This window comes from Sorex fumeus, unplaced genomic scaffold (assembly GCF_029834395.1).
Source record: "Sorex fumeus unplaced genomic scaffold, SorFum_2.1 ptg000047l, whole genome shotgun sequence".
Taxonomy (NCBI): domain Eukaryota; kingdom Metazoa; phylum Chordata; class Mammalia; order Eulipotyphla; family Soricidae; genus Sorex; species Sorex fumeus.
In genome coordinates this window covers 9,392,601-9,416,880 of record NW_026606104.1, presented here as the reverse complement: position 1 = coordinate 9,416,880, position 24,280 = coordinate 9,392,601, and the positions used below count along the sequence as shown (strand labels likewise).

Genomic DNA, 24,280 nt, shown 5'->3' with positions numbered 1-24,280 from the left:
ATGAGATATCATTTCACATCACAGAGACTGGCACATATTCAAAAGAACAAAAGCAACCAGTGCAGGCATGGATGTGGGGAAAAGGGACACTCTTTCACTGCTGGTGGGAATTCCTACTAGTCCAGCCTTTCTGGAAAACAATATGGATAATCCTTCAAAAACTAGAAATTGAGCTTCCATATGATCCTGCAATACCACTTCTGGGAATATATTCCAAGGGTGCAAAAAAGCACAGTAGAAATGACATCTGTAGCTATATGTTCATTGCAGCACTATTCACAATAGCCAAAATCTGGAAACAACCCAAGTGCCCTAGAACAGATGACTGGTTAAAGAAACTTTGGTACATCTATACAATGGAATAAGATGCAGCTGTCAGAAGAGATGAAGTCATGAACTTTGCTTATAAATGGATAGACATGGAGAGTATCATACTAAGTGAAATGAGTCAGAAAGAGAGGGACAGACATAGAAGTACTGTTTTCATTTGTGGAGTATAAAACAACATAACATGAGGCTGACACCTAAGGATAGTCCTTCTCTTTCCCTCCCTCTCTTCTTCCTTCCCTCCTTCCCTTCCTTCATCCCTTCCTTTCTCTCTTTCTCTCTGCCTCTCTCCTTCTCTCTTACTCTTTCTTCTTTCTCTTTCCCAGGGATGGACCAAAGTCTCATGTATCTTTGCCTTTTTTGTCTATAAAATCCCACCAGATTATTGAATGGCTCACATAAAAAAATTTTTTTGAGGAAAATCTTGCAAACCAAGACCTATTCTGTAATACATGGTTATTATCATGGAAGCCACTATATCATGTCACTTTCCCTCTGTTTGAATTCTAACAAATAAAGGACTGTTAAAACAACAGATAAAGAACTGTTAACAGAATTCATGAGCCTTGTGGTTGGATTTCACATTAAGAAGAGCAGTTCTAAAGGTAGTGAGTCTGAGGTTGGTAATGCATGCTACGGGGTGTGATTTGTGAATCTTTACTCAGGCCAGAGCAATGTCAGCAAGGAAGGTACCGCCTCTCTCCAGGAAGAAGAAATGAGAAGCTTCCCAGTACCTCTCTAACTTTATAGCACAATAATAAACTTCTGAACAGAACCCCCAGTAACACTGTTTACAGCCTTTGAAGAACATAATAATGTGTGCCAAAATGTCAGCATAACCAGAACTGTCCTTACTGTTCTAAGAATGTGTCAACATAGAAATTATAACTGACACTGGTTTAATGATTTGTGAAGTTCGCTCTTCAGGCATTTGCTTTCCTCAACCCTTCATCCTAAAATTCCTCATAAAAATGTTCTTCTATTTTATTTATAATTTAGGGTGAAAATAAGAATGGAGGTTAGTATCCAGCCTCTAATGAAAAGTATTTTCAGATTCAGTTTTGGTTGGAAATTACCTACCATTTCTTTTTGATAATCTAAGTACTTAGAGGCCATAAGGGCTAAACTTTTAGCTGTTCTTTGTTAGGAGTTGGTAGCACATTCAGTAATTACTTCCTGTAAGGAATTTAGTGGAGAGTGATAAATCTATCTTTCATATGCATAAGAAAGCAGAAAATTGAAGCAATATAGCAGATTATTAAAGATGAAAAATCCAACCTTCTCGTTTATCAGGTTTAGAAAGAGAATGTTTTTTAAATCACCCATTGATTCTTTTCTGTTGTTGTTGTTTGGATTATTTCACTAAAAGATTTTTAGTGAAAGTATTTTTTTGTTAAATGGCAAGACATAGAAATTCTTTTTTCTTTTTTTTAAAAATTTTTATTAGTGAAACGCCATGAGGTACAGTTGTAGATTTACAAATTTTTGTGCTTGGGTTTCGATTATACAATGATCAAATACCCATCCCTCCACCAGTGCCCATTTTCCACCACCATGGATCCCAGTATCCCTCCTACACCCATCCCCCCATCCCACCCTGCCTCTGTGGCAGGGCATTGCCTTTTGTTCTCGACAGAGAAATTCTTAATGTAAAACAGACTATGGAATATCACTGTCCTCCAGTTGTTCATCGATTTGCTCGAGTGGGCCCAGTAACATCTCCGTTGTGACAATTGTTACTGTGTTTGGCATATTGAATATGTCATGGGTAGTTTGCCAGGCTTTGCTGTGAGGGCAAGATCCTCTCGGTAGCTTGCTGGGCTCTCCAACTCTCCAAGAGGGGTGGAGGAATCGAACTCGGGTTGGCCATGTTGGCTGCGTGCAAGGCAAACGCCCTACCCTCTGTGCTACCTAATTTTTTTTTTTTTTGCGTTTTGGGTCACACCCGGCGATGCATAGGGGTTACTCCTAGCTCTGCGCTCAGGAATTACTCCTGGTGGTGTTCAGGGCACCATAAGGGATGCTGGGAATTGAACCTGGGTCGGCCACGTGCAAAGCAAACACTCTACCCGCTGTGCTATCGCTCCAGCCCCAACCTGGTAGTTTTTAATGCTTACTCTCTGACTCCATGCAGATGAAACAATTTTATATATAAATATATATACACATATATATACATATATATATTAAAAGCCTGTTATTAGGTACATGCAAACAAAGCCATAAATAATAACATCAGGTACTCAAGAAAATTCTTAATTTTTTAATTAAATTTTTAAAAAAATTTTCTATATAAAACAAAGGAATTTTTTTCAATCCTTGAGCTTAAAATAATAAATTTCAGTTTTGGATATTAAGTCTGACTATATATGTAATTTTAAAAACTTTTGAAGTCTCAGTCAAAGAATTGACATCCTGGTAAATCAGTGAGATTTCTTTGTTTTAAGACTTTGGCCCTCAATCCTGATATCACCCTCTCATCCCCATCAGATATCTTGACATTTCCAGCAATTTATAATAATGAGACAGGCTAGGACGATGTACTTACCATATCCTAGGGGTAGGGAGGGATTCTGGGAATACTGGTGGAGGGAATTTGATACTAGTGTAGGGATTGGTGTTGAATTATTGTATACTTAAAACTCAATTATCAGTAACTTTGTAAATCATGAAGGGCTGGAGCGATAGCACAGTGGGTAGCGCATTTGCCTTGCAGTAACTTTGTAAATCATGAAGGGCTGGAGCGATAGCACAGTGGGTAGCGCATTTGCCTTGCAGTAACGTTGTAAATCATGAAGGGCTGGAGCGATAGCACAGTGGGTAGCGCATTTGCCTTGGCCGACCCGAGTTCGATTCCTCCGCCCTCTTGAGAGCCCGGCAAGCTACCCGAGTATCTCGCCCGCATGGCAAAGCCTGGCAAGCTTCCTGTGATGTATTCAATATGCCAAACACAGTAACAACAAATCTCACAATGGAGACGGTACTGGGCCCGCTGGAACAAATCAATGAACAATGGGAGGATAGTGCTACAGGACAGTGCTACAGTGCTTGTAAATCATGGATGTTTAATAAAAATTAAAATAAAATAATTATAGAAAAGAACTTTTAGAAGATCTAGTGATAACTCAGTGATGAAGCACCTGTCTTGAAAATAAAGGCTATGAGTGAGATTTCAGGGCACAGTTGATTGGGATCCCTGTGCCACAACTAAGTGTCTGATCTTCAGTGCATCACAACCAAATGTGTGCAACACCATAACTAAAGTGTTCATACCCCATTATACACTGCAATCTAATGTGCATGAGACCCTCCAGTTACTGCAGAAACAGAAATTAAGGGAAGAGAAATGGAAAATAAACAGTTTTTTTGTTTAAGACGAAATCAGCTTACAAAGGAAGGGGTTTCTTTTTTTGGGGGGGGTCACACCCAGCGATGCACAGGGGTTACTCCTGGTTCTGCACTCAGAAATCACCCCTGGCAGTGCTCAGGGGACCATATGGGATGCTGGGAATTGAACCCAGGTTGGCCGCATGCAAGGCAAACGCCCTACCCGCAGTGATATTGCTCCAGCCCCAGAAGGGGTTTCTTTTTATTAAATTCTCCACTTGTAGGCCTTACTTATTTAAAATGTAAACTCAAAAATATATTAGCAAAAAATTAAAAATAAAGTTTTATTAATGACAGGGAAGACATGATGATTATCACAATGAGACTCAAGTAAATATAAATTTAATGCAATATATTTTAGATGCCAGAGTTGAAAACTAATTTAAGTAAACAAGAATAGGCATTTGATTATATTGTATTAAATTTGCATAGGTTAAAATCATATAGCAGTCAATCATCACAAATTGCCTTTTTTTTTTCACTGTTTGGTCAATAGGTTTATTACTTAGTGACTTTACAAAGGCATTTACAGCCGCTCGACATCTTATTATCTCATTTCTACTTTGGACAAACTGGCAGGCTACCGAATGTAACTTGCCCACATGGCAGAGTCTGGCAAACTCCCCGTGGCGTACCCAATGCCAAATACCAGTAACAATGCCAAATACCAGTACCCAATTTGGCGTACCCAATGCCAAATACCAGTAACAATGATGGGTCTCATTCTCCTAACTCTGAAAGAGCCTTGAATATGGCACTTTTTTCAAAATCTCAGGGCTAGGACGAAGGAGACGTTACTGGGGCCTGCTCGAGGCAATCGATGAATAACAGGATGGTCGTGATTGTCGTGATCGACTTTACAAAATCTCCATTAAAAAATCTTAGTTTGAGTTTACTTCTCACTCCTGAGCTTTGAGGAAACTTGCTTTCTTTTGGGTTACCTGATCTTCTAGGCAAGAAACATTTTGGGACTGTTCCACCTCTTCTTTTTAACTTCTCTCTTAGGTTTCTTCTCTTAAACAAGTTTGACCTGTATAGCCTCATGAGCTTTCTTATACATCTGCTCCATCATGTCTGGAGTTATGTTGTTCTTATGTATTGAGAAAACTGTCTCTTGTAGGCATCTTCATCTTCTTTCATTAGGTAACACATATACTCTGCATTTCACCGAAACTCTTCAGTGCCACCCTCGAGAACATCATGCGATGACTGGAATGGGAAGGAATGGAGTGAAGATAGGTGATCAGCAACTACACCACCTCCACTTCACTGATGACATCGTTCTATTAACACCAAACATTAGCCAAGTGCACAAATGCTGGCCGACTTCAACCGTGAGTGTGGAAAGGTTGGAATGCAGCTGAATCTCACCAAAACAATGTTTATGAGAAACAGTCTCTTTCCTGACGTTCCATTCACTCTCAACGGGATAAACATCTCCAAATGCAACAGTTATGTGTACCTAGGTTGAGAAGTCAACATGACGAATGACCTGGCACCTGAATTGTGCAGGAGGAAGAGAGCGGCTTGGGACGACTTCAAGAGCATTGAAGAAATAACTAAGAAGACGAAGAACCTCCAACTCCGGGCACATCTCTTCTATTCCACTGTTCTTCCTGCATTAACATATGTCTCAGAGACCTGGGCCCTACGAAAACAGAATGAGAACGCTATTCGGGTCTCCCAAAGAAGAATCAAAAGAGCTATGCTTGGAGTATCATGTTTCACTCAAATGAGAGAAAGAATCCGGAGTTCCAACCTCCATCGACGATTAAGAATCAGGGATGCTGTCTTGTTTGCCAAGGCATTGAAAATCAGATGGGCTGGACATGTAATGAGATTTAGAGACGACCGCTGGACTAGAGTCGTTACTGACTGGATTCCACAGACGTCAAAAGATCTTGTGGCCATCCACCTATGAGATGGTCACTTCTTTGCCAAGACCCTGAACAATAGGTTTAAGGCTCTACGTTCCTGGAGTGAGCAGACGCCATTGGGCTACACTAGCACTCATCAGGGACGAATGGAGACATTACTGGCACCCGCTCGAGCAAATTGATGAGTAACAGGATGTCAAGTGATCAAGTGTTATACTCTGCAACATTCTGCCCCATAATGTGTTTCTAATGCACTTCAGGGTTGAATTCCTTGCCTTCCAAGTAATAGCCAGGGAATCATTTGGTACCATGAAGAATAGACAAGCCTCCATCCACAGCTCCTTTCAGGACCCCAAAGACTTTGTTTCCAGTAGTAGTTCGGGGAAGTCCTGCATCCAAATAGTGGCTGAAGGTACCTGGTTGTCCAACAATGCTTTCCACATTATATTCATCTCCAGTGATCTCCACTTGGCCTTGATAAATCTGGTCCATGACAAATCTATTGAGAAGCCTACAGGTCAACAGCAGACCAGTATAATATGCTGCAGTGTAATTTGTCAGGCCAACCTTGACACCATACTTAGGAAGTTCGTGAGCATATGCTGCACAAATTACCATATCTCCTTATATAAGCATAAGCAATAATGTCTCTGTTGGTGACATGGACTACCATCCTATATTTTGGTGTGTTGTATTTATTTTTATCCTGGATTACCAAATGTTTTGAGCATAGTAATAGATTTTGCATTCTCCCCATCTTCTAAATTTCAGTTGGTATCTCTTGAAATACACCTTATTCTTGACAACATTAACAAACCCTAGCCTTTGGAACAGAGACCACAGACTGTGACTTGACACAGAACTACAGGCCGAGCAGCCCTCTGGAGGTGGGGGTGGGGGGAAAGAAAAGGTACAAATTTTAATAATTCCATTTCCTATTTTGTTGAAGTAATCAATATGAAGTAAATTTGTTATGTCCCTCTAACAGGCTTGGGGAGTGGGAGGGAAACTAGGGACATTGGTAGAAGAAAGGTCACACTGGTGATTGGATTGATGTTAGAACACCATAAACCTGAAATAACTGTATTATGAACAACTTTGTAAATCGTAGTGTTTAAAAAATTTTTTTAAACTTTTAATAGGGGTTACTTTATAGCACAGCAGTAGGGTGTTTGCCTTGCACGCAGCCAGCCCGGCCGAGCTGGGTTCGATTCCTCTGCCCCTCTTGGAGAGCCCAGCAAGCTACTGAGAGTATCTCGTGCACAGAGCAAAGTCTGGCAAGCTTTCCGTGATGTGTTCAATATGCCAAACAAAGTAACAAGTCTCAAAATGAAGATGTTACTGGGCCTGCTCGAGCAAATCGGTGAACAACGGGAGGACAGTGACAGTGATCAATGACTTTTTAAAAATGAAATTAAATAAATACTAATCATCAAGAAAATCACTATTTTAGAGTTACTGATTAACCTACAGCTCTACATTACAATGGTAGCACTGTCCTCCTTTGTTCATCGATTTGCTTGAGCGGGCACCAGTAACATCTCACAACAAATTGTGAGACTTGTTATTAGTGTTTTTGGCATATCAAATATGTCACAGGTAGCTTGTCAGGCTTTGCCATGCGGGTGAGATACTCTCAGTAGCTTGCTGGGCTCTCCAAGAGGGGCAGAGGAATCGAACCCAGTCGACCACGTGCAAGGCAAACGCCCTATCTGCTATTGCTCCAACCCAATATTACAATAGTTGGGAAAATTTTAAAATTTCGGAGATTTCAATACTATGTGGTGGAAAATATGATGGCTGTTCTATAAGTTGATTGAAACATATTATATGGGTTTGAGTACTTAGTGAGCAAGTAACTGCTGACAGACACCAAAATGACTTAAACAAGAAGGATAGGTATTACTTTACATAACAGCAAATCCAAAGCGAGGCCTATAGGACATGTCAGGGCTCTGTCTTTTCCTTCTTTCATAGGAGAAGAGAAATCTTTCCCCAATTTCCCTTTAGCCAACTTTCCACTTTTCAAAAGACAGAAATAGATCACCAACCTATTTCTCTATCAGCCAAATGAGACCTCCATGATGGGCTGAAAAAAAGTTAAAAAGTTTGCTCAAGGAGTGCATCTGATGGATCTTATTGAGGAAAGATGAATAACTCAGAAACATCGAGGAAGAAGGAAGGAAGGAAGAAGGGAGGGAGGAAGAGAGGGAGGGAGGGAGGGAGGAAGGTAGGAAGAAGGAAGAAGGAAGGAAGGAAGGAAGGAAGGAAGGAAGGAAGGAAGGAAGGAAGGAAGGGCAAGTAACCACAGGATTGCCGTGGAAACCTTGGGTTCTGAGTCTAAGTACAGCTTTAGCACATACTTATCCTCTCAAGATAACATTACTCACAGTTTACTCTGCAGTTTTTTTTATCAGATTTTTATATAAAGCATCATTTTTCTCTGACCTTGTGCTATAATCTTGTTTCTTCTCTCCTTAGCAGAGACCACAATGAAAATCCTGCTATAAAAACACTTGAGTGCTATCAAAGAATCAGACCATATAAGGTGCTGGGGACCTTTTTATTTTAAATAAGAAACAAAACTATTTATACTTTTACAAGGAGTCTGCCCTATTTTAGTAAATATTTGGCAAAGCTTCTTGATTAAAAGAGCAAACTGACCCTTGTTCTGCAGGGTTGTTTTGCCATAACTGAAATTGTTCATTAATTTTCTGAAAATAGAAGCAGCAAGTGTGTTCTTTTGCACTGACTCAAGTAGTGATTTGTTTTAAGCTATATTTACTGAGGCACAATCAGTCAGGTTCCTTCTAAATCTTGGTCCCAATCAGACCTAGTTCTGAGTCACAGTCACCAAACGGTACCACTGAAAAATTACCTGTGGATACAGCATTAAAGATGCAATAACCAGGCCAGAGAGAGAGAGAATGACAGAGAGATAGATAAAGAGAGAAAGAGAGAGAGAGAGAATGTGAATTACACAAACCCTGAATTTGGTTCTAGCCTTGTTCTGAGGAAAAGCTACTCCCCAGGTTATTAGGCAGTGTGTACTGTCAGAGAAACATGTGGAGCATATGTTTTAGATTCATTGGCAATTAACTCATTCTGTGGTGTGGGACTTGCAGGAAACACCCTGGCCCAACCCCCTTTGCATTATTACAAGGTATTCTTTTCCCAGCTGAGTTTGGATGGGTGTGGTGCTGCAGCAAGGCATGTTTTTAAGTCATTCTCAGAGACCTTTGTAGAATAGCTACATTGGAAATTATCCCATCATGTCACATTATAGACTGGCAGGCAGGCTGACAGCAGGATTTTGACCCAGAATTAACCGTCTATACTGGTTACTGTGAAATGTTGCTCTGACCCCCAACCCCAAGTCTCCATCCTCTGGTCTGGGCTGACAGAGTCTGATCCTAAATTAAAGCTGCGCAGAAGAAAAGCCAGCAGTGAATAACAAGGAGGAGACTTAACATGGAGCTTGTTAGGACCTCAGATGACCTTAGAGATAATCTAGTTCCACCTCATCAGTCAGATGAGCAAATGAGGTGACTCCTCCTGTGTCACATAACTAGTTTCTTGTTAATCTATAATTCCCACAGTCCTTACTGCTTCCCAGTCACTATTGTGAAATCTGAAGTCCATCTTTTTTTTTTTTTAGGTTACACCCAGTAGTGCTCAGGGGTTACTCCTATCTCTGCACTCAAGAATTACTCCTGGCAATGCTTGGGGGAGGGACCATATGGGATGACGGGATCGAACCCAGGTCGACCGCATGCAAGGCAAATGCCCTACCTGCTGTACTATCGCTCCAGGCCCTTGAAGTCCATCTTACAGGTGGTTAGCCCCTGCAGTCTGGGGAGAAGTTTATGTTTAGGTGCTGGGTTAGCCAAGAAAGTGCTAGAACAGGATTATCAACATACACAAAGATCACCTGGAGTCTCAATACACACATCCCGCTTGCATAGATCAGGTGTAGAGACTGAGATCTGGTGTTCTAACAAACTCTCAGGTGTTTAGATGCTGCAGATGTAAAGATACTCCCCTCTCTTGCCTTCTGATTTGCTGTATTATGTAAGTGTACAACGTAATCATTGCAGTCATCAGATCAACAACTACCTCTCAAACTCTGCCTTCATGCCAGCCACAGCTGCAGATAAACAATGTGCTGCTCTTAAAAATTCTGCAAAATGAAAATCTCTCTTAGTCAAGGTCTTATGTGTTTATTAAGTTTACTCTTTAGTTTTAGCAATCTTGAGCTTTGCTCAATACCATTTTGTAAATCTGATGACTATGATGTCAACATTCTAAAACTCCTCCCAGAACAGCTGGTTCTGATTCCTTGGCAGTTGTCACTTGGAGCTACACTTGGGTCAGGTACCAGAGGTTCCCGTTTGGGAGACAGGTGTGATGCCAGAGGAAAAGGGGAGAGGGATGACCCTCAGACTGGGGGCCAGATTATGTTTCAGCTTCTGTCCACTTTACAAACTCTGGTATAGACGGAGCATGAGTCAAGTAGAGGCAGCGGCAAAATCTAGCATTGTCGCCAGGAAAACTGAATAACAGGAAAGAGACTTGAAAGCAATATGTTTGTTTTTTAAGAGAATTACAGAAATGTTAACAGAGACCAACACAGCTGAGAGGGTTTAACTAACTCAAATTAAAAGTAGGCGGGAACTTGAGTGTTTGAAACTTGATTTTGAGTACTTCTGGAGCATTGGAAAGTTCTAAGATTCCTTTATGCAGGAAATGTGGTGCTTTGATGACCGGAAATAGTGTGACTTCAAGTTGTATTACTGGCTATCAGGCTCATTCTCTCTGGTGGTTGGTCAGTCCAGGGCCCAAGAAGGGGAAGTTGGAGCAGAAAAATAGGAATTAAAGAACAAAGGCGACAGCTATGTAACCCTTGCTTTGGTTTCAGGACTCGTCACCATTCAGTTCAATAACCACCACCCTCTGCGAAGCCACATTGTAGAGCAAGGCTGTGCTCACTTCTCTGTGACCTGAGCTTGAGGTTTTGATTCCACGTAAACCCAATTCTTGGAGCAGGCCTGATCCCAGTGAACATGGTGTTCTGTGTTCCTGAAATGAGAACCAAGGAGAAATAAGAAAAAGTGGGAGAAAGAAGAGGAAACCAAGAAGGAGGAGAGAAAAGGAAGAGAGAAAGTGAATACTGTTTCAGAAGACAGCTTTTCATGGTTTCAATGGTTTCAAGAATGCTTTATCTAGAGGGATGGAGAGAGTACAGCAAGTAGGACACTTGCCTTGAATACAGTCAACTGGGGTTCAATCCCTGGCACTCCATATGGTCCCTTGAGCACTTTCAGGAGGAATCTCTAAATGTTGAGCCAGCTGTAAGCCCTTAATATCACCTGGTGGCCACAAAGTCCCCCACTCTCTAACAGAGAGAGAGAGAGAGAGAATCCATATCCCTAATATTTCCCATTAAGGCCCCATTAAAGGGATGTTTCCAGTTTTGCTGGATTATGCATGTGTACTAAAACCAAATTTGTCTGAATCTGACTAACTCATAACCTTCTCTCAGGCATGGGCAAGGACCACTTGGGGTTAAATCCAGAAGGAAGACCTGGTTTTCCAGCTGGGTTTAAAAGCAGGTGAAAGATCAAGCAAGAAGGTCACAAGTGGAGCAGCAGTGGGACCCATTTCACTTAGAACTAGGAGGTCCTGACTTCCCAGAGGCCACTTCCGGGCAGAAGCTTCACCTACAAATGTGGAGAATGTGTTATTTCAGCCATGATTCATTGAATGCCAATATGTGAGCTGCTTTCTGAGGATCACGGACATTGCTGAGTTTTCAAGCTCAAAGATGAGCTTTCGAAGTGGTAGCATAGTGGATAGGGCTTTTGCCTATCACGCGGCCAACACAAGTTTGATCCCTAACATCCCATATTATTCCTCAACCCACCAGGATTGATCCCTGAGTGCAGATCTAGAAGTAAGGTGCTCAGGACTTACAGGGAGTAAGTTGACTGTCAGGACCAAAAAAACAAAACAAAACAAAAATTTCTAAGGTGTCCCTATAGAAGTGTTAGCATTCAAAATAGGTATTTCTGGTGTGCTGGCCAAAGCAGCCTTCCCATGCCTGGAACATCAGAAGGGTATGCAGAGATGAGAAAAAGCTCCATGAAGGCTACATTTCCAAGAACTCTGGGATACCTCCCGCCCTAAACTTCTTGTTGTAATTACAATTGCACACCAATTACTCAAAGAGTATCCTCTACCTACAGACCTCCAGCAGCAGGCAAATAGTTCTCATTCATTTATATAACCAGAAAACAAAGTTTTAAATATCACCAGCTAAATGTCACAAGATTAGACTCTGGGCCCAAATCATGTCTTTGCACTTGTGTGTCTGCCCTTATAAAACTCAATAGTTGTTTGCAGTTCTCTTTATGTCCTAGATTTTGCTTGAGTCCCCAGATAGCTTAAAAACCACCAGAGACTTTAGGCTGAACATGATAGCCACTTAATACCTGTATTGAAAACCATAACGCCCAAAAGGGGAAAGGGTGTAAAAAGGAATGTGCTTGCCACAGAGGCGGGGGTTGAGGGGTGGTGGGGTGGTGGTGGGAGAGACACTGGGAACATTGGTGGTGGTGGAGAATGGGTACTGGTGGAAGGATGGGTACTTGACCATTGTATGACTGAAATGTAATCACAAAAGTGTGTAAGTCTGTAATTGTACCTCACGGTGTTTCATTAAAAATGATTAAAAAAGAAAGAATTTTAAACAGTATATTTCTCATTTAAATAAAAATGCTATTACTTGAAAAAAAAACACCAGAGAGACAGTGCAATGATTTTGGAAGGCGATAATTCTGCCCCATTGAAGCTATAACTCCCAGAATTCCCTTCCCTCTGTAGTTCCAGATGGGACCAGGGGATGTGGAAGTGAGATGGCAGCCATTTTGATGCCGGGAAGGTCCATGTAGGTCTAAGTACCTTGGCAGCTTGCTTACACTGTTAGCATCTGCTGGCCAATGCAGGGGCTCAGCTCCTACAGGTGCTGGACTGGGTGAGTGGACAGAGGACACCAGCTGCTTCTGCAGTTCAGAAGTTCAAGTGACATCCTCAAGGCGCAAGGCAGAGAGATGGATGTGGGACCTCATGAGTTTGTTGTCTCATGTGTACCACTTGGCTTTCCCTTAGCAGAGTTTCAGTTTTCTATAACTGCTGACCTACCATAACTTCAGTCCCAACACCCAGTGATGGAAGTGGGGGTCCATCTGTGCAAAGTTAGCTGCATGCTACACATGGATCTTTATTCTCTCTCCAATTCTGTTTCAATTTTAATCTATATTCTAGAGAATTTATTAAATATAATGCCTGTTTTAAAAAACTTTTTATTAAATCTGAGACTTTTTTTTTTACTAAACCGAGTACACAGTTACAAAGTTGTCCATGATTGGGTTTCATTGATATAATTTCCCAACACCATCCCTTCACCAGTGTATGTTTCCCACCACCAGAGTCCCCAGTTTCTCTCCTTCCACTGCCCTACTCAAAGTCTGCCACCACGGCAGTTTTATTCCTCCTCTCTCTCTCTCTCTCTCTCTCTCTCTCTCTCTCTCTCTCTCTCTCTCTCTCCTCCTTTGGTCACTATGGTTTGCTGGAAAGGTACTTTAAGGTTATCATGTATATCACTTTATCTACTCAGGTCTCGATTCTTAACACCTAGTAATATGTATCACATCTAATTCTGTTTTTCTGACAGCACTGATGACACTATGTAGGAAATCTGTTCAATGGTACACACTGCAAGGATCCTATGGCTAAAAGAAGGCTAGTTTCTACCCCAACTTGGGTGGTTCATGGTCCCCTCCTTCAAAGAAAACTTCTACCTAAAGTGGTGTTGGCCAAATGATGCCCAGATGGACTGTGTTGAGTATATGCTGTCCTCTCCTTTCCTCTCTTCCTTTCTTCTAGCAGTTCCAAGTGATTCTGCCTTCCTGACTTTGATCCTGAAAGATGACTGGCTCCTCTTACAGAACCCAGCTAGACTAATGCCCACACCCCAAAACATACCAGCATTTTCCCTGCTAATTTCTTCTCCACTATTGACTCCTTTGACTCATCCCTGCACATCTTCACTTTTAGTCTCTGAAATCATTCTTTTCCTTTCCATGTTGTCCTTCCCTCTTGCTTTCAAACATACAAAGGCTACCTGTTCCATTGTCAAAAGCATCTTTCTTTGATCCTGCTGTCTTTCAGCTATCTTCATATCTCTGCCTTTCACCATGCACCCCTCCCCAAAGAAAATATTACTTATGTCTGCTGTACCCACTTTTCTTATTCAGCCCTTTCAAAGCAAACTTTAGTACCCTCCTTCTCTTCCAGTGGTGCTAGACCTTGGCTCCCTATGGAACCTCCCAGCACATAGGTCCTACCACCAGATGTTCTGAGTTGGCTTTTTTTTTCTTTTTGGGTCACACCTGGTGATTCACAGGGGTTACTCCTGGCTCATGCACTCAGGAATTACTCCTTGCGGTGCTCAGGGGACCATATGCGATGCTGGGAATCGAACCTGGGTCAGCCGCGTGCAAGGCAAATGCCCTCCCTGCTGTGCTATCACTCCAGCCCCTCTGAGTTGATTTTGGGAGGCATGTCACCCCCAAATAAACTAAGGGAAACTTCTTCACTTCCAATGTCCTTAATAGGAAAAGAACAAGTTTCTAAACCTATTTTTTTTAAGTAGAGAGGAGGATAACCATGTTTGCCTATCTCTAAAATTATTTAAAGTTTCCAAGTAAATTTTTTAAAATGATAATTTGTTCATCAAATTCATATTAATATCCAAATATGGTGAGAACAAATTTACTCATTATATGCTAATAACAGGGAAATTAGGTATCACGTCTTAGAAAAAACAACTTAGCAACTACCTACAGGCAAAAAGATGTACATATAATCTAATCCATTTTATATCTGTTTATAGAAATATAGGGCTGGAGCGATAGCACAGCGGGTAGGGCATTTGCCTTGCACGCAGCTGACAAGGCCGACCCGTGTTCGATTCCTCTGCCCCTCTCCGAGAGCCCGGCAAGCTACTGAGAGTATCTCGCCCGCACAGCAAAGCCTGGCAAGCTACCCGTGACATATTCGATATGCTAAACAAGTCTCACAATGGAGATGTTACTGGGCCCACTAGAGCAAATTGATGAACAACGGGAGGACAGTGCTATAGAAATATGAGGAAGGAGCTTAATTACTGAAATAAGCTAAAGTCCTCAAAATATTTTTAATGGTGAGAAATTGGAAACAATTTAATAACTAAAAGAAGAAAAATCCATTTCTGGTGCAGTCATTGAAATATTAAAAATTAAGGAATAATGGAAAAATAGTTATGATCCCTGGGGTGAGGTACAGTTATAATTCAGAAGTACAGTTATAATTCAGAGACAAAGTCACTGAAAAAATTCTTCAAATAAAGCCTGGTTAAACTAATGATGCAGCTTTTCAAATATAAAGTCACATTTTATAACAAATTCTAACTATTGGATATTTGGGTGAACAAACTTTAAAAAAAAAAAAGAAATCCTTTTAAAACTCTTCCAGCCCTTTAGAAGACTCTACTTAAGTTGACATTTACAAATACATTTGGAAACTAGATTAGCAAGTTGGTCTTATCCTAATACAGTTTGTGCTCACCCTAAACTTTAATCTTGTAAACATGGCTTCAGATGATACCATGATTCCCTTCAGCCTCATCCCTTTTTAGGGAAGCTGTTCTCCTTTTCCCAGATGCAAGATTTACGGGAACCATTTGACTATATACTCTCATTTTAGTTTCAACAACACCATTTCTTCAGTGAATTATTTTTTTCATGCTTACTGAACTCAAGGTTGATTCTCAACATTAATCCCAAGGGACATTATTCTCAGTTTTTCCTGAATCCCCAGAGATAAGGTCTGACAGTAATTGTGTTTGGGGGTTCCCATTTGGCCTGGGGAAATGGCTTGAGGTGAAAGAGAAAAATGATCATTTCATAACCATGTTTTAATTTAATGGTAGAAATACATCCCACAGGAAAACAAAATGCATTAAGTAACTGGAAATATGAAGTAGAAAAAGATATTTAAAAATAAATCAGTCAATGAGTAATGACAAACCCTTGGCTTCAATTATAAAACTGAAGTGACAGCACATTGGGATGGGGCAGGGAGTGAAAAGGTGGATTAAGTGACATAAGGACAGTAGTGATGGTCCTGAGTGGTGGTGGGAGGGAGAGTAACTTGTATATACAAACTATAAATGTCAACTAATTGTTACCATGTTATCTAAACTGGAAAAAAAAGGAAGTGAAACATAAGAGGCTGTTTGTCCAGTGGGAATTTTTGCCAGCTGTGTTCACCCGTTGCCACCAGCATCCCATCAAGATCTAGCCTCATGTGGGTCTTCTTATCAGGAGAGTTTCCTTCCAGGTTGAGTGCTTCATTGATGGAAAATGAGGCTACACAGGTTCAAGAACAGTGTCACAGGGGCGGGGGGGTCACCGCACCAGTGGTGCTGGTTATGTCATGTCAAGGGGATTTTTTGGTCCCCTAATGGGATGTTGCTCAGGTCTCTGAGGGAACTCACTTTCCTCCACTCCCATTTCTGCAGTCTGGTGAGGATGTTAGTGAACTTGTTTCTGGAAGCAAGCTTAAACACTTTTTTTACTATCCTCACTGAAAATATCTTACTTAGCTAATGTTCAAAAAAAATACATGTACCTCTATTTTCCTTTTTATTAAAAAAAATCCTAGGGACAGAAGAGACAGAAAGCAGAAAGCTTGCCTTGCACACAGCCACCCGAGTTTGATCTCCAGCATCCCACACAAGTCCCCACTCCACCAGGTGTGAATTCTGAGCACAGTTTGGAGTAAGCCCTGAGACTGCTAGAGGTGCACTCCCCCACCCTCAATAAATAAATAAATAAATAAGAAGTTCTAATTTGACTGCAGCTTGATTCCTCTCACATCTACTGTCTTTTTCAGCATTGTGGTAAAGGACATCATTCATTTCCCTTTTCCCAAAGACCAATTTGAATCCAATATTTACTGTTTATTGTTTTAACTGTTTTGTTTTTTTTTGCTTTTTGGGTCATACTCAGCGATGCACAGGAGTTACACCTGGTTCATGCACTCAGGAATTACTTTTGGCGGTGCTTGGGGGACCATATGGGATGCTGGGAATCAAACCTAGATCGGCTGCGTGCAAGGCAAATGCCCTACCCGCTGTGCTATTGCTCCAGCCCCTGTTTTAACTGTTTAAATATTGATTTCAGTAGTGAGTGTGTGCGTTTTCCTCAGGGTGTGAGATATGCATCAAAAGCAAGGTACTTTACAGAATTACAGTAAAAGCAAAACTGCAGAAACACACCTGGTTATCATTGGCCAGTTTAGAAAGTTTTGTCTAAAGGACAGCAATGCGTTTATGTTGCCTTTGGGACTAGCATGGAGCTTGAGATCAGTCAGTTCAGTTGACACACACAGCATCATTTCCTGTTTCAAATGACAGAGGCGTTCACATAAATCCACAGGCATTCTGGAGCATCCCTCACCCACACGTCCTTCCTGTCAGGTGTGCTCTGGAGACAGAGGGCTGAGAGGCAGATCACAAAGTAGCCACCACAGCTCCCAACCCATGAGTACACTTCTCACATATTCATGGCACGGAGGCTAAGCTTCACAGTAAAGGGGGAGAACAGAGGCCAATGGAATAATCACTGTAGAAGGAAGCCTGCACTGAATTAGTTCTCTGTTAAACATCTGTTCACTTTCTGAGTGTCCTTGGACCTGACAGCCAGACTGGCCTCAAAGTCTACTCTGCTCCTGTGTTTACATTTATAAGACAGTAGAGGAACTAGTGGCTTACATACCATGAAGTACCAATGACATGAGATTGGTGCCACAGAAGCATTGGTGACTGAGACAGTGACCTGTAAAAGTCTAGCAAGGGACATGGACTGGGTCATGTTTCCAAAGCCTGAGTGAGCTCTATTTAGGCTGAATGTGAGTGGGAAGTCAGTGAGGTAGTATGGGTGGCAGACGGCAGATCTCGCACCAGCACATAATTGTGAGACTCTCAACTGTGTGGAATCCTTCATGTTCTGCTCTGCTTCACGTAGTGAGAAGACAATTTAGGGCATCATCGACTTTTAAGATAATAAACTTTTCTTTTGTCTCTAGATTACAGAATCAAAAATATTAAGGAAGAAGAGAAATAGAGAGGAGAGCTAAAAGAGGTGGTCTGGATGTAATATAGGGGCAAGGTTAAGGAGTCATGGGCTCATCTGAGGTATACATAAAACATCAGAGTAAACAATACTGAAAACATGGAAGCCAAACTACAATTGTTAAAATTTAAAATGCATCTTTCAAGAAGTCACGTTTGGGGGATGGGAGAGAGGCTAGAGTTGAGAGATGGTCACTGTGTGGCAAGAGTGGAGGTGGGAACATTTTATGCCTAAAAGCCTTATTGTAAACAACTTTGTAAATGATAAAGTCTAAAGAAAAAAATTATTTAAGACTAGGTTTTAGCAGAAATCCAAAACCTATTGCGGCCGCGCGACATCATTTTATTCTTAAACCAAGCTGTAGAAAGCAAATCATTTCACAACACTGTTTCAGCATATCTGATTGGGGGGGGGGGTCGTAAACTCTAAACAATAATTGTGCATCTTCTATCGAAACAATGTATCTAGTCAAAGTAGATAGAGTATTAACTAGAACTCATCTGCCTCACAGGAATTGGGAGGGGTGGGAGGTGGGGTTCTATTGGGGTTCACGGTTAAAAATAAGTACTGGTAAAGGGAAATGTGTTTGATACTTACATGACTGAGACCTAAACCCGAAAGCTCTGTAACTTTTCCCACAGTGATTCAATAAAGAAATAAACTATAAAAAAAAAAAGTGACAGCTCACCCATTGCCTCTTTTGCAAACCACAACACCCAATAAGAGAGAAAGAACAAAAGGGAATGCCTTGCCACAGAAGCAGGGTGGAGTGGGGGGAGATGGGGGGTGGGAGGGATACTGGGATCCATGGTGGTGGGAAATGGGCATGGTGGAGAGATGGGTATTTGATCATTGTGTAATTGAAACCCAAACACAAAAATTTGTAAGTCTACAACTATACCTCATGATGTCTCTCTAATAAAAATTAAAAAAAAAATAATAAAAGTGACAGTTGAGCTGAAGCGATAGCACAGCAGGTAGGGCAATTGCCTTGCATGCGGCAGACCCAGGTTTGATTCCTCCATCCCTCTTGGAGAGCCTGGCAAGCTACTGAGAGTTTCCCGCCCGCACGTCAGAGCCTGGAAAGCTCCCCATGGCATATTGGATATGCCAAAAACAGTAACAACAAGTCTCACAAAAGAGATGTTACTGATCCCCGTTCAAGCAAATTGATGAACAATGGGAGGACAGTGCTACAGTGCAAAAGTGACAGTTGTAAGGCAGTGAAGAGGAGAGAGTGGAATATAGCAAGATAAAATACACATTGTCTCTAGATTATCTAGACCCAGATTTGAGTCTAGTATGAATTTTCTTAAAAGGAAATCCAAATTTTGTTCATACTGGTCACTTAGCAATTATAAATTCATTTAATAGTCACAACAAAAATTCCCATATCAGATGGGAATTTTTATTGTGCCCACTTAATGGACGAAGAAACCAAGACTAAGACCAGGAAAGTAACTTATCCAATTCTATGCAACTGGTAGATGGGAAAGCTAGGTTTCACAAAACTTTAAAAGTTAAAAAAAGATAATAAAGGGAATGTAAATAATTATATTGTTTGACAGAAATTAAATTACATTTCTTAATAACAGTGTGGTATTACTGGCTATAACTGTGTAGATTTTCTGGCTTTAATGTACCCAAATGAAAATGGACTGGATAGCACAGCGGGTAGGGCGTTTGCCTTACAAGCGGCCAACATGGCCGACCCGAGTTCAATTCCTCCGCCCCTCTCGGAGAGCCTGGCAAGCTACCGAGAGTATTGGATATGCCAGACACAGTAACAACAAAGTCTCCAATGGAGACGTTACTGGGCCCGCTCGAGCAAATCGACGATCAACGGGAGGGCCTTTACCTTTATAGAGACTAAAAAAAAAAGATATTAGGTTTTCCTTGGCCTTTTAAAGAAAATAAAAATCTATAGAGTAAAGCAAAGTGTTAGGCTTCACTTGGAAAATATAAGAAAATGAAAAAATAAGACAAAACAAAACAAAACAGAAAACAACAAAGTTTTCTGACCCAAGGAGCTCACCCTCCACTCAGCTGAAATAGAAATTTCTAAAAAACACTCATCAAATCATTCCTCTTCCCTGGTTAAAGTCCATCCATGCTTCCTCTCTGCAACCAAGATGTTCTGGGACTTTGCTGTCCACCTCTATGGAGTTGTCCCCACTCCCACCACCCCACATTGTATGTACCTTCTTTCCAGGAGCCATCACAGCCTGTACCCGGGGGTAGAAGGGGTCCCCAGTGGCCATAGTGGAGGTAAGCTAGAAGACTAAGATGATAAACAGCCTCATTTAACCATTGCCCAAGGCCAACTAAGCCAGATGAGCATGTCCTTAGCTACTCTGTCATAGTTTCTCCAATGACATGCAGACATTTTTTGTTTTAATTGCCTCCTTATCCTTATTCTTGATCCCAGTTTTTGGGCAGCACTAATTCTGCTCTGTCAGAGTTGCTGGGAGCTTCAAGCACAGCAACTGCAAAGGCCAGGCTAGTTGTGCAGAGCCTGAGGTGCACGGAAATGACTAGTGAGCTTCTGGGATGAGACAGAGACCAGGTTCCAGCAGGTTGCTGAGCATAGGGGTATACAGGGGTTCTGGATGACCTTGGCTCAGCATTATCCACTGTCCATTGAGTCCTACTTGAAACCTTGCCCTGTTTTCTGCTATTTACTTGGGGTAGGGGTGGGGGGCGGGGGTCATTAATGTTCATCTTTCCACAGGGCTCCCATTCAGTCAGTCTCAAACAGTTAGGTTCTTTTTCCACCATCCAACTGCTAAGTTGTCCATGATCTTCTCTTGCTATTGGATGGACAAGTGCATCAAGAAACCAGTGATTGTTCTTTCTCTGGGCAGGCACTGGGCCAGCATTTACCTAGGGTTTTTAATCTTCTACCTCATTTTTTGATGGAAGTATTGTTACCTAATTTTTCATATGTGGAAGCTGAAATTCAGGCTCAGTAATTCGCTGAAGGCTAAAGCCAGAGCTTAGGTTTCTGCCAGGTCAATTCCAAAGATTGCCATCTTCCACTCTGTAGATGGCATTGTGGTTTCTGTGGTTTAGGTACTTAACTAAGCATTCTATATGTACAACCACTTCGACTTCACAACATCTCATAAAGGAAGGAACTGTTATCTCCTCTCACAGAAGAAAAACTACAGCTGAGAGAGGTTTGGTAACTTGCCTGAAACACACAGCTAGTAGATGGCAAAGATAAGAGGATCACCCTGTGATCTGGCTCCTGAATCTGTCCCCTCACTCCTGGGAGCCAGTCTTTCCAGCTCCCCCTTCCTGGATTGCCAGCACCACCCGTGCCTGTGCTGGCCCAGCACAGCCTGAAGACACAGAGGGAGGAATGTAAAGGGCAATTGCAAGATCCAGCTCACAGGTCAACAGGGCACGAGGCCTCTACAAGGGCAAGCAGAGGGTCATGTCTAACGCACATCCCCAGATTTAGTTCTCAAAACAGTCCCTTTTGGAAATCTGTACAATGCCCAGGCCTCTGTGCTGTCAGGGGATGTTGAGAAATAGCCAAAATTTGTCTTTGGTTTTATCTTCTTAGATAGAGGAGAAATCTGCAGTTATGTGGGACCTACAGGGAGCCAAGCTTTTGACACTGGCCATTTGTATCTGTAGAAAAAGGCAGCAGCTGAAGTAGAGGATGACCACGGAAGCTTGACCAAAGGCAGTGCAAAGCCTGCCACTCCTGCCATCTTAACAGCTCTTCTGCAGGCAGCTAGAAGGCTTCATCTAAGCTCTATTCAGTGTCTCTCAGTCTCTGGGCAAAGCTGAGACTGGGACACACTTTGAGAGATGCCTGGCCCAAGATGCTGGTTTCTGCCTATGTTCCCTGGGTTCTCTGATACAGCCTATGTCTCATGATGTATGGTCTGTGAAAGAGAGTCAGTCAGAGTTAGAATCTAGATATCAAGGATTGGGTCAAAGTTCCTAAATACGTTTACATCCATGATCGCTCCAGGGTGTGAGGGCTGGAGCGATAGTACAGCTGGGAGGACATTTGCCATGCACGTGGCTAAACTGGGTTCGATTTCCCAGCATCCCATATGGTTCCCTGAGTACTGAAAGGAGTAATTCCTGAGTGAAAAGTGGGGAATAATCCCTGAGCATCACCAGGTGTGACCCAAAAAGAAAGGAAAAAAAATACAGGGTCAGGCACACATAAAAATAAGACCTGGCACTTATTTGATACTCTATCAGTGTTAGATATTAATAATACAATTCTTTTTTTTTTAATTTAATATTTTTTGTTTTGTTTTATCAGTGAAACACCATGAAGTACAGTTGTAGACTTACAAGTTGTTGTGCTTGGGTTTCAGTTATACAGTGATCGAGTACCCATCCCACCACCAGTGCCCATTCTCCACCCCCACCAATCCCAGTATCCCTCCCACCCCCCATCCCCTATTCCACCATGCCTCTATGGCAGGGCTTTCCCTTTTGTTCTATCTCTCTTTTTGGGTGCTGTGGTCTGCAGAAGAGACATTGGGTGGCAATCATGTTCGTTCCATAGACTACTTTCAGCAGGCATCTCCCATCCTGGGCAGATCTGGCCAGAACCCTTTATTTGGTGCTCCCTTCTCTATCTGAGCTGCCTTTACCCCTAGTGCGGCTTGCCTCTAAGCCATGGAGTGAACAACCTGGTATTTATCACAGCTGTTCTTGGGTGTTAGTCTCTTATTTTGTTACTTTATGTTCTCTAGATGAATGCAATCTTTCTATGTCTGTCCCTCTCTTTCTGACTCATATTGCTTAGCATGATATTTTCCATGTAGTAACACTTGTATGTAAATTTCATGACTTCATTTTTTTCTAACTGCTATATAGTACTCCATTGTGTAGATGTACCAAAATTTCTTCAACCAGTCATCTGTTCTCGGGCACTCAGGTTTTTTCCATATTCTTGCTATTGTAAACAGTGCTGCAATGAACAAACAAGTGCAGATGTCACTTCGACTATACTTTTTAGCCTCTCCGGGGTATATTCCCAGTAGTGGTATTGCTGGGTCAAATGGGAGCTCAAATTCTAATTTTTTGAGAGTCGTCCATACTGTTTTCCAAAAGGGTTGAACCAGTCGGCATTCCCACCAGCAGTGAAGGAGGGTCCCTTTCTCGCCACATCCACACCAACACAGGTTGCTTTTGTTTTTTTTTTAATGTGGACCAGTCTCTCTGTGGTGTGAAATGATATCTCATTGTTGTTTTGATCTGCATCTCCCTGATGATTAATGATGTAGAGCATTTTCTCATGTGCCTTTTAGCCATTCGGATTTCTTCTTTGAGAAAGTCTCTGTTCATTTCGTTGCCCCACTTTTTGATGGGGTTGGATGTTTTCTTCTTGTGGAGTTCAACCAGTACCTTGTATATCCTTGATATCAACCCCTTGTCGGATGTGTATTTGGAGAATATCCTTTCCCATTCTGTAGACTGTCTTTGTATTTTTGTCACTGTTTCTTATGAGGTGCAGAAACTTCTTAGTTTAAGATAGTCCCATTTGTCTATCTCTGTTTTCACTTGTATGGCAGTGGCATGAGATCTTTGAAAATACCATTAGCTTCAATGTCATGGAGGGTTTTGCCAACTTTGTCTTCAATGTACCTTATGGATTCTGGTCTGATGTTGAGGTCTTTGATCCATTTTGATCTTACTTTTGTACATGGTGTTAGACAGAGATCTAAGCCCAGTTTTTTGCATGTAGTCGTCCAGTTTTGCCAGCACCATTTGTTGAAAAGGCTTTCCTTACTCCACTTTGCATTTCTTGCCCCTTTATCAAAGATTAGATGATCATATGTTTGAGGGGAGATGTTAGTATATTCAACCCTGTTCCATAGGCCTGCAGCTCTGCCTTTGTTCCAGTACCATGCTGTTTTAATTATTACTGCTTTGTAGTAGAGTTTGAGGTTCGGAAGGTTAATTCCTCCCATTTTCTTTTCCCCAAGAACAGCTTTAGCTATTCAAGGGGGCTTATTGTTCCATATAAATTTCAGGAGTGTTTGCTCCATTTCTTTGAAGAATGTCATGGGTATCCTAATAGGGATCGCATTGAATTTGTACAGTGCTTTGGGATGTATTGCCATTTTGACAATATTAATTCTCCCGATCCATGAACAGGGGATATTTTTCCATTTCCTCGCATCCTCTTTTATTTCAAGAAGCAGCGTTTTGTAGTTTTCTTTGTATAGGTCCTTTACTTCCTTAGGTAAACTAATTCCTAGGTAGTTGGTTTTCTGGCGTACAATTGTGAATGAGATTGTTTTCTTCATGTCATTTTCTTCTCCCTCACTATTTGCGTATAGGAAAGCCATGGACTTTTGGGTATTGATTTTATAGCCTGCAACTTTACTATACAAGTCTATCGTTTCTAGGAGTTTCTTGGTAGAGAAACTTGGATGCCCTTAATCTCTTTTTCTTGCCTAATCGCTATTG

At 41.6% G+C, this 24,280-nt stretch overlaps 1 pseudogene; it reads right to left on the bottom strand.

The window, feature by feature from the left end:
- Window positions 1-4,613: 4,613 nt before the first annotated feature.
- Window positions 4,614-6,422, bottom strand: LOC130031873 (60S ribosomal protein L5-like; annotated as a pseudogene).
- Window positions 6,423-24,280: the final 17,858 nt, after the last annotated feature.